Source organism: Branchiostoma floridae, chromosome 15, assembly GCF_000003815.2.
Source record: "Branchiostoma floridae strain S238N-H82 chromosome 15, Bfl_VNyyK, whole genome shotgun sequence".
NCBI lineage: Eukaryota > Metazoa > Chordata > Leptocardii > Amphioxiformes > Branchiostomatidae > Branchiostoma > Branchiostoma floridae.
The window spans coordinates 20,021,750-20,031,676 of record NC_049993.1 but is presented as its reverse complement, the minus strand read 5'-3'; positions in this window follow the sequence as shown (position 1 = coordinate 20,031,676).

The window sequence follows — 9,927 nt, the reverse complement described above, 5'->3', positions numbered from 1 at the left end:
GCGAGACAAGCAACGGTGGCTCCTTCAGACTGCAGAGGAAGTGGAGTCAGCCAGTGCTGCTGGAAGACATAAAGCCGTGTACGAAGCAATTCGTAAGCTGGCAGGAAAAGCCATCCCATCAGCAGTCGCCCTTCCAACTACACAAGAGCAGCTGAACAGGTGGAAGGAGTACTACTCCAACCTGCTTAACAGACCTGCACCATCTCCCTCCTCAGACACACTTGAGGAACTAGCAGACGCGGCAGTACCGGACAATAACATCAGTACCGATCCCCCTACTGACGACGAGATCAGCAGGGCCGTTCGTCAGCTGAAGAATGGCAAAGCTGCCGGGTACGACGGCATCCCCCCCGAACTCCTGAAGAACGGGGGGCGAGAGCACCATCCGCTGGCTGAAATGCCTGTTCTCTGCCATCTGGGAATCTGGGACCATCCCAGAAGACTGGAAGAGAGGAATAATCCTGCCCTTCTATAAAAACAAAGGTCGCAGAAACGAATGCAAAAACCACCGTGGCATCACTCTCCTTCCAGTCCCAGCCAAGGTTTTCAGTATGGTGATTCTTAACCGCATAAAGCAACCTCTGGTGAACTCTCAGCGCCCCGAACAAAGTGGCTTTACTCCAGGTAGATCTACAGTCGACAGGATCCTTGCCCTCAGACTACTCGCCGAGAAAAGGAGGGAGTACAGGAAGGCTCTGTTTGTCGCATATGTAGATCTCAAAGCTGCCTTTGACTCGGTCCACAGGCCATCTTTGTGGAAGCTGCTGCGCGCCAGGGGCATTCCAGATAAGATCGTTAGCCTTATCCAGGCACTGTACACTGACACTACAAGCTGCGTTCGAGTAGGAACAAACTACTCGGACTGGTTCACACTTCTCAGCGGCGTACGCCAAGGTTGTGTCCTGGCTCCAACGCTGTTTAACATCGCCATTGACCATGTAATGTCCAGGACTGTTGGCCGAGGGATGTGTGGAGTTACGTACGGTCAACATACATTCACAGACATGGATTACGCCGACGACGTGGCACTGCTTGCAGAGTTGTTCGATGCCCTTGTCAGCACGCTGGAGATCTTTTCAGCGGAGAGTCAAAACCTGGGTCTAGAAGTCAGCTGGCTGAAGACTAAGGTGCAGTCCCTCAGTGACTTTCTTGATCAACCTACCTGTCCACCGATCAATGGAGAGTCAGTAGAGGTGGTTTCATGCTTCACCTATCTCGGCAGCGTTATTACGCAGGACTGCATGTCTGACCAAGATGTCAAGCGCAGACTCGGAATCGCCTCTGCAGCCTTTGCCAGCCTTGGCCGTGTATGGCGCTGCAAACATCTCTCCAGAACGGCCAAGCTGAAGGTGTACAACACTCTGGTTCTTTCAGTGCTCCTGTATGGAGCCGAGTCATGGACTCTCACCAAGTCACTGAAACAGAAACTGGACTCCTTCGATTCACAGTGCCTTAGAAACATCGAGGGCATCCGCTGGCAGGACCATGTCACCAACGAAGTAGTACGCCACACAACAAACCAGATCCCGGTCAGCCAGAAGATCACCAAGTACCAGCTTAACCTTCTGGGACACATCTCCAGAGCAACACCGACCCAGGAAGTGATCAAATTGATCACCTCAGTTCCAGATTCAACTTGGAGGCGCCCCAGAGGCCGTCCTAGGAGCAGATGGGAGGACCAAGTCTTCAATGTGCTGGACACCACAGGGGTCAGCAGATCTGACTGGAGAACTCTGGCTGAAAACAGAACATCTTGGAGGGACATGTCTACAGCAGCTATGCATCTCCCCTGATGCCCGCGGCTGATTGATTCAGTAATGATCAAGAGAGAGTTCCCTTATAGTATTGAATAGAGACTGTAGTTCTACATGTGTGTGGGTTTGTTTTGAGTTTACAGCAAGGTAGAGTTGTCCTTAGTGCTGAACTACCATCCCTTACTGTTGTGTCCTATCTTTTCTGTCATTTAACTAACAGGTATGATAAAGAAATGGAGATTTCTTTGTAAAATTAGTAGTTTTCTGGACCCAGTGGAGTTGCATTTAGTTTCAGCATGTTATAGCTGTCCTTGGTGCTGAATTGCCACTATTACTGTTGTGTTTGCTATTTTCAAGATTGCAACAACAGTAGGTTTTATTTTTGCTCTGGTTAGTGGCAAAGACATGTATTTCGGGTGGCTTCAGTAACCATGCTTAATGCCTGTCGCATACATGTGTTTTAGGTGGCCTCTGCGGAGCCGTGTAACAGCCTGAGTACAGGCATGCAGTGTGAGATGGACCCAGGTAGGATTTTTCTTATTCATTCCTGATGATGATACTATGTCCATGTGCCACAGCTACATATAAAAAGTAAAAGGTATAGGTAGTCCCATGAGTGTTTAGGCCATAGCAGCAGTTGATCTAGGGCACAGTATAGGGGGCAGAGCCCAACCCTCTCCTCCCACTCCCTTTTATCTCCCTGACCAAAGGCAGTAACCCATTTTTACAACTGAGTTTAGGGAGGGAAGTCGTGTAAAGTGCCTTTCTCAAGAGCACAAGATTGATGACATAACAGGATTCGAAACCAGAACCTCTGAGCCAAACACCCTGCCATTATGCCAAACAACCGCACATGCCTTCGAAAAATTGTGAGAAAAGCCAGTCATGGTCTTGACTGTTACTTGCTCTTTCGGATAAAACACATGTGTACATTAAATGCTGCTCTTGTTCCCAGTGTCCCAGACACAAGCCAGCGAGGCTCTGTCCCAGGCTGGGTACTCTGTGGTGGGCTGGTACCACTCTCACCCGACCTTTGCCCCCAACCCCTCCGTCAGGGACATCGAGACACAGACTAAGTTCCAGGTACGGGGAACTTTTAGGTCTTGTGTGTTGTTTTTGAATCTAGTATTATTATAACGCTAGTTCACCTTTATCTGAGGGGTCACCTATTTCCGTTGTTTAGAAAAAACAGGGCATAAGGGATATGAAGCCAACGGATAGTGATTTCAACTTGCAATATTTTCAAAATACTGCAGTTTGAAACTACCATGCTTCGATCCCTTATGCCCCTATTTTTTAAGCAACGGATATAGGTTACCCAGCAGATAAAGGTTAACTACTGTTACTATGCAGATGATTCAGTTTTGGAAACAGGAACAAATGTATCTTCGGAACGTCGTTGGTCTAGAACATGATTGTACATCTGTAAAGAAATTAAGCAAACAGAAAAACACAAGGAAGGAAGGTTTTAAATTAAGCATTTCCAGTGTGGAAGGAACACAGGTGTTAAGGTTGCAAACCCTTTTTACCGGGAAGTATGAAAATATGTTTAATCTATTAGTCTTCTTATTCAACTCAAACCTTCACAAGATATGTCAAAACAAAAATGAAATGATTAAAGACATATCTTATGTAAGGTTGAAACTTTGTAAAAAATGTTGTTTCTTTTTACCCATCAGGAGTGGTTTGCCCAGGGAGGGTCTCCCTTTATTGGAATTATAGTGAACCCCTATAGCAGCACACGGATCTCCCCCCTGTCCAGAGTAACGTGCCTCACCATCAGCTCCGAGTGGGAACACATCCGCAAATACAATAAGTACCATCCGCAAATACAGTAAGTACCATCCGCAAATACAGTAAGTACCATCCGCAAATACAGTAAGTACCATCAGCTCCGAGTGGGAACACATCCACAAATACAGTAAGTACCATCCGCAAATACAGTAAGTACCATCCGCAAATACAGTAAGTACCATCCGCAAATACAGTAAGTACCATCCGCAAATACAGTAAGTACCATCAGCTCAGAATGGGAACACATCCACAAATACAGTAAGTACCATCAGCTCAGAGTGGGAACACATCCACAAATACAGTAAGTACCATCCGCAAATACAGTATGTACCATCCGCAAATACAGTAAGTACCATCCGCAAATACAGTAAGTACCATCCGCAAATACAGTAAGTACCATCCGCAAATACAGTAAGTACCATCAGCTCAGAGTGGGAACACATCCACAAATACAGGAAGTACCATCAGCTCCAAGTGGGAACACATCCGCAAATACAGTAAGTACCATCCACAAATACAGTAAGTACCATCCGCAAATACAGTAAGTACAATCTACAGTTAGTACCATCAGCTCCGAGTGGGAACACTCTATTGTGTACAGGGTATGAAGTGGGCCATCTCTAATTGCCTTGTTTCTGTTGCAGACATTCCGTTCCAGTTTGACTTTGTGGTGGACAGTTCAGCCGTCCGGCCTGCTGAGGTCATCGACAAGGCCAAGAGACTGGCAGAACTACATGGCAACTCTCCTCAGTAAGTTACTCACTCACTCACTCATGCTCACTCACTCACTCACTCACTCACTCACTCACTCACTCACTCACTCACTCACTCATGCTCACTCACTCACTCACCCACTCACTCACTCACTCACTCACTCACTCACTCACTCACTCATGCTCACTCACTCACTCACTCACTCACTCACTCACTCACTCATGCTCACTCACTCACTCACCCACTCACTCACTCACTCACTCACTCACACACACACACACCCACCCACCCACTCACTCACCCACTCACCCACTCACTCACCCACTCACTCACCCACTCACTCATTCACTCACCCACTCACGCACTCACTCACCCACTCACTCATTCACTCACTCTCTCACACATCAGCCACCCACCCAAACACCCACCAAACCACCCACCCACTCACTCACTCTCTCACACATCAGCCACCCACCCAAACACCCACCAAACCACCCACCCACTCACTCACTCTCTCACACATCAGCCACCCACCCAAACACCCACCAAACCACCCACCCACTCACTCATTCACTCACTCACCCACTCACACATCAGCCACCCACCCAAACACCCACCAAACCACCCACCCACTCACTCATTCACTCACTCACTCTCACTCACCCACTCACCCACTCACTCACCCACTCACTCATTCACTCACTGTTCGACAAGGCCAAGAGACTGGCAGATGTATTTAGAGACATGGCAACTCTCCGCAGTTAGTATGTCACTCGACTCCTGCTATGTGTTGATACTTGAGGTTTGTGACTGGCTATCTGTAAACAGCGATACCTATATGTAGGAATTCGAAGGGGTGTGCAAGAACAGAAAGAAACAAACATGCCGACACCCGGGATCAAACCCGGGTCGGCGGATTGCAAATCATGACCGGTATCGCTGTCACCACAAAAGCTCTAGAGCCGCTTGGCAAGGACGGTAGACGGTACTTGAAAACCACTGTTAAATGTAGCTGCAGTACAATGTGAACCTGTCAGAATTACCCTGAGGAAGGTTACAGACGGTTACTGAAACATTGGGAATAAAGCAAGGGTTTTGAAAGAAAGTCTCTTCATTCACTTTTAGATTTTGTCAAAAACCTTTGAGTTTATTTTGTTTATGTCTTTCTCTGTAGGAGAGTAAAACTACTGAGCAGGTACGCGGGGCACACAGACACCACCTACATGGACAAGGTATGTACTACTGGTGCTCAACTGTTGGTTGTGCTTCTAGAAAAGAGCTTGCAGACCTTTCTGGTGCAACGAACCTTTGAATACTGTACATAACTTCTGTCTTCTCTGTCACGATTAGTGGAAGAGTAATGCTAGTTCTGATATATCCATTGGGTAGTCTATGTTCGTTGATTTAAATAAGGGCTATCAAGGCAATGGACGGTGCAATATTTTAAAAATAACTTACTCTAGTAATTCGAAAATGCTGTCCTTTGACTTGATATCCCTAAATGCCCTGCATTTAAAAATAATACAAATGGTAATAACAATGAAAACAATGGATAGAGATTACGCTGCTAATAAAGCAAGCACCACTGGGTTATGTACTGAGTTAGTAACATCACTGTCAGGGATCCCATGATCCTCTTCGCTCTCTTCCATCATGGCTGTGTTTGGGTGAACATCATGGAATAAACGCCTCTTCCAATCAAGTTGCATCGGCTCCTATGATTCACTATTGCATCCCCTTGTCAATGTTGGCGAAGAACAAGAATTAGCTCCTGAGTGTCTTAGAAAAACTGCGCTCTCACTGCAAATCAAAACAGATGTATGTAACCTTATACTGGGTATATTTCATACTGGGTATATCATACAAAATGTGTTGGTGTGACTGACTGAAAAGATAACAAAACACACATTTTTGTTTAAATTTTCTTTGTTTTCTTTTCAATTCTTTTAACAGTATGTTAAATTTGAGGTTGCAGACAGCATTCTGGGAAGGGATATAATGCTAGTTCACCTTTATTCATTGGGTAACCTATATCCGTTGCGTTTAATAACGGTATTTGGGGATATCACGTTGACGGACGTTGGTTTCAAATTGCAATATTTTCTGTACATTGCAGTTTAAACTACCACCTTCACTACGACTTCATGTGCCTAATACCCTGTTTTGAAAAACAACGGATAAAGGTTACCCCGCGGATAAGGGTGAACTAGCGTTAAGCAAAACTGGATTGTTATCACGTTCCCTTCCCCCTCCCTCCAGATGCTGTACTCGCTGAGCGGCCACTTGTGTCGAGGGAACGCAGACAGCGACGAGGACGGGAACAGCGAGAGTCTCACGCTTCTCACCGACATCAGGGACATCTTCGCCAACTCCTGGACCTCCTCTTTGGGCACCACGCCCAGGTCGTCCATAGCTAGCTTATAACCTCTAACCCTTAACCCCTAACCCTTGACCTCTAACCTTAAGCACCACTCCCTGGTCCTTCAGCTTATAACCCCTAACCCTTAACCCCTAACTTTTAACCTATACCCTTACCTCTTGGACTTCCTCTATAGGCACCACTCCCAGGTCCTCTATGGCTAGCTTATAACCTCTAACTATTAACCTCTAACCTAACTCCTGAACTTCCTATTTAGGCACCACTTCCATATCCTACATGGCTTATAACCCCTGACCTTAACTCCTAACCCTTAACCTCTAACCCATCTCCTGGAATTCTTCCCTAGGCACCACACGCCAATACCCTATGGCTAGCTTATAGCCATGTGTTGTTTTTACAGTCTAGTTTGGTTGTATGTGAGGCTAAAAATACCACCTGCAAATGCAGGCGAGTCCAGGTTGAATGTTACCTGTACTTGTGTAGGAATGCTTCAAGCTCAGAATATTGCTTTGTCAAACATCTGCTAGGGCTCGTCCGAAGCAATGGAAGTGCACACTAAGACTTGTTAACATCAACAGACTTGACTGTACTTTGAGTGTTCTAACTCAAATTGTGGCAAATTTTGGTCTTCTTCAGGCTTCAATACAAAGTTTTCTTAATGTTTGGTGGAGTTCTGCCTCCACTGCTCAGGTGCTTAATAAATGCTATCAACTCATTCATAATATTTCCTTTTAAATCAAGGAGTTTACAATTTATGGTCAGTGTATCCGAACTTTTTATTATTGTGGAAAACATATGGAAATTGGAGTGTCATTTTTCACTCCTAGAAACTGACAGTACTAGTGGTGTTGGAAGGATACACATGTACACACACTCACCAATATGTAGAGAGAAACTCTTGCAGATGATGTGTATTTATTGCCCATATGTTGGCACATTGTAGAACAATAGGCCATGTTAGATGTATAGTGGATAATGTAAAATATCTACATTGGTATCAAATCTCTTGTGTTGGAAAATATAACATTAAGTTGATATTTCAACTGTGAAGATGTATATAGTGAATATTGTTAGTTGTGTTGTAAATTATCTCAACCAAGTGATATGATGTAATAGAGTTGGTTATACATATTTGTTGCATTTTACTGTATTTATTGTTTACTGTTCAAGAAAAACAAAAAGATCTGTATTGTATATTATGTTGGTTGTTTTTATGTTCGTTGTTGCATAAAAGTGTGAATATGAATATCATGTTTGTTGTAAATAGGAAAAGTATTGTTGTTTTGTTGTTTTTGTTTGTTTCTTATTTTACACTGAGGCCAAAGAAGTTTGACAACTTGTGTAATAGTATTTTTCTCACAAAAGAAGTAAAAGTAGAAGTTCAGAGAAAGATATTGTGATAGAAATTTTGCTGTAGAAACTTTTACTTAATGTATTAGGTATTAGTCATTTGTGATACTCATTCTGGTTGTTGTTGATGTTTTTTTGTCTTTTTATTTATTGTTTATATTTGAAACTTTATGTTTATCTTTTATTTTTGTTGTCATGTTTTGCAAACTAAACGCACATATGTGGACAAATCTATGGTTGTTGGAAGAGTTGTTGTACAGAAGATCATATTGTATTAAAGACAGTTGTTGTTGAGACTGTTGTGTATTTATTGGTGTGTATGAAAGAGCAAATGTTACAAATATTTTGATACATATACATTAATTTTATGAATTATGTATCTGTATCTATACAGCAGGTATAACCGCCCTTCGGCGTAACACACCAGCTTCGCAGGCACGCGGTGCGGCAGCAGCTTGTTATATTACACTGAACGATCCGTCACACCTAACTTTTGCACATCTATCTGCAAGCGTTCTTTAAAACTATCCAGAGAAGATGCCCCTACTGTGCTTGGTGATAACAAGTTCCACTCTACGATAGTTCTGGGAAAATACGAATTTTTGAACACATCAATCCTAGCTTGGTAACTCTGGTGCTGGAATTGTCCAGTCTTCAAAGATATTTGGCTATTTAAACTACAATGCTTTAAAAAACCAACCAAAAAGCTTCAGGTTCAACTGCTTATATCAGCCCTTATGAGAATGCTCGAGTCAGAATAAGTAAGTGCAGGACTAAAATGGTTTGTCCATGGAACATCCCTGGTTGGTAGGGATTCAGAAATGCCCCAGTGTCGAGAACAAGAGTAAGAAAGAACTGAAGTGAAACCCCCATAAGAGCCCATCTGTTTCACAAGTCGGCGCGAAATGTCCAAATTGGGAAATGAAAGACTCTTCGTTAAAGCCGGATTCACACGTGTGTATATATACAAGTCCGTTTGAGGTCCGTATGGAATTCTTAGTCTCTAACATGTACAGGCTCCACAGGTCGCGGGAAAAACAATAGATATAAAGATTAACACAACATGCCAGAGGAGTTAGCTGTCCGAGGAGTACGGTTTGCGACTGTCATGTTCTCTGGCTGTATTTGTCCAACTTGTATTATTTTTCCGGCGACCTGTGAAGCCTTGTAGAGGCAAATAGTCCCATGCGCGTCTCATACGCACGTGTAACTCCACCTTTAGCGAGATTCGAGCCTTATCGTAGCAGGGCCCCCAAAATGGGGATGTGATAGGGGAAGGATTTCCGCTTGTTCAATCATAGAAAAATGAAACTTTTGACATTTCTTTTACTTCCCTCACTTGGTACCGCAACATACTCCTAAAATAGCTATGCCCATTAAACGATACGGATACAGAGGTTGCCATTTTGCTGCTTGAGCTATGAAAAAACAAACTGAGTATTGTGCTGTGCAAATTTAGTCAACTTTGATGAGTTCACGTGAAACCACCACAGGTGGACATAACTGCTAGGCATTGAGTCATAAAGTTGTTGTGGAATATTATCATAATTTACCCAAATATTTTCGTTTGCTACAGGGAAAAGCGAAATACAGGCAAAGACGCCAACTGTATAAGATGTATAAGGAGAGAAATGAAAAGATATATACAGACAAATACATGGACGGTGAAACTGCATTTTAAGGTGGATATATTACGTCAAAAATAAATCTACAGGAATGGAAAGAAATCCTGCTTCGTCTCAGTTCTTAAACCACGAATGAAATTTATCATCATCTACTCTGGGGTAAGCCAATAACAGTCGAAGTCATGTCGTTCCATGCTTGTCTTAAAATGACAACTTCCTGCCCGTATCAGCCCCAGCCTTGGACAGCTGAGCTGAGCTGTCCTATGGCTTAGGAAATCACTAGGTTCTGTCAGGGAATCTAGTGTCTCGA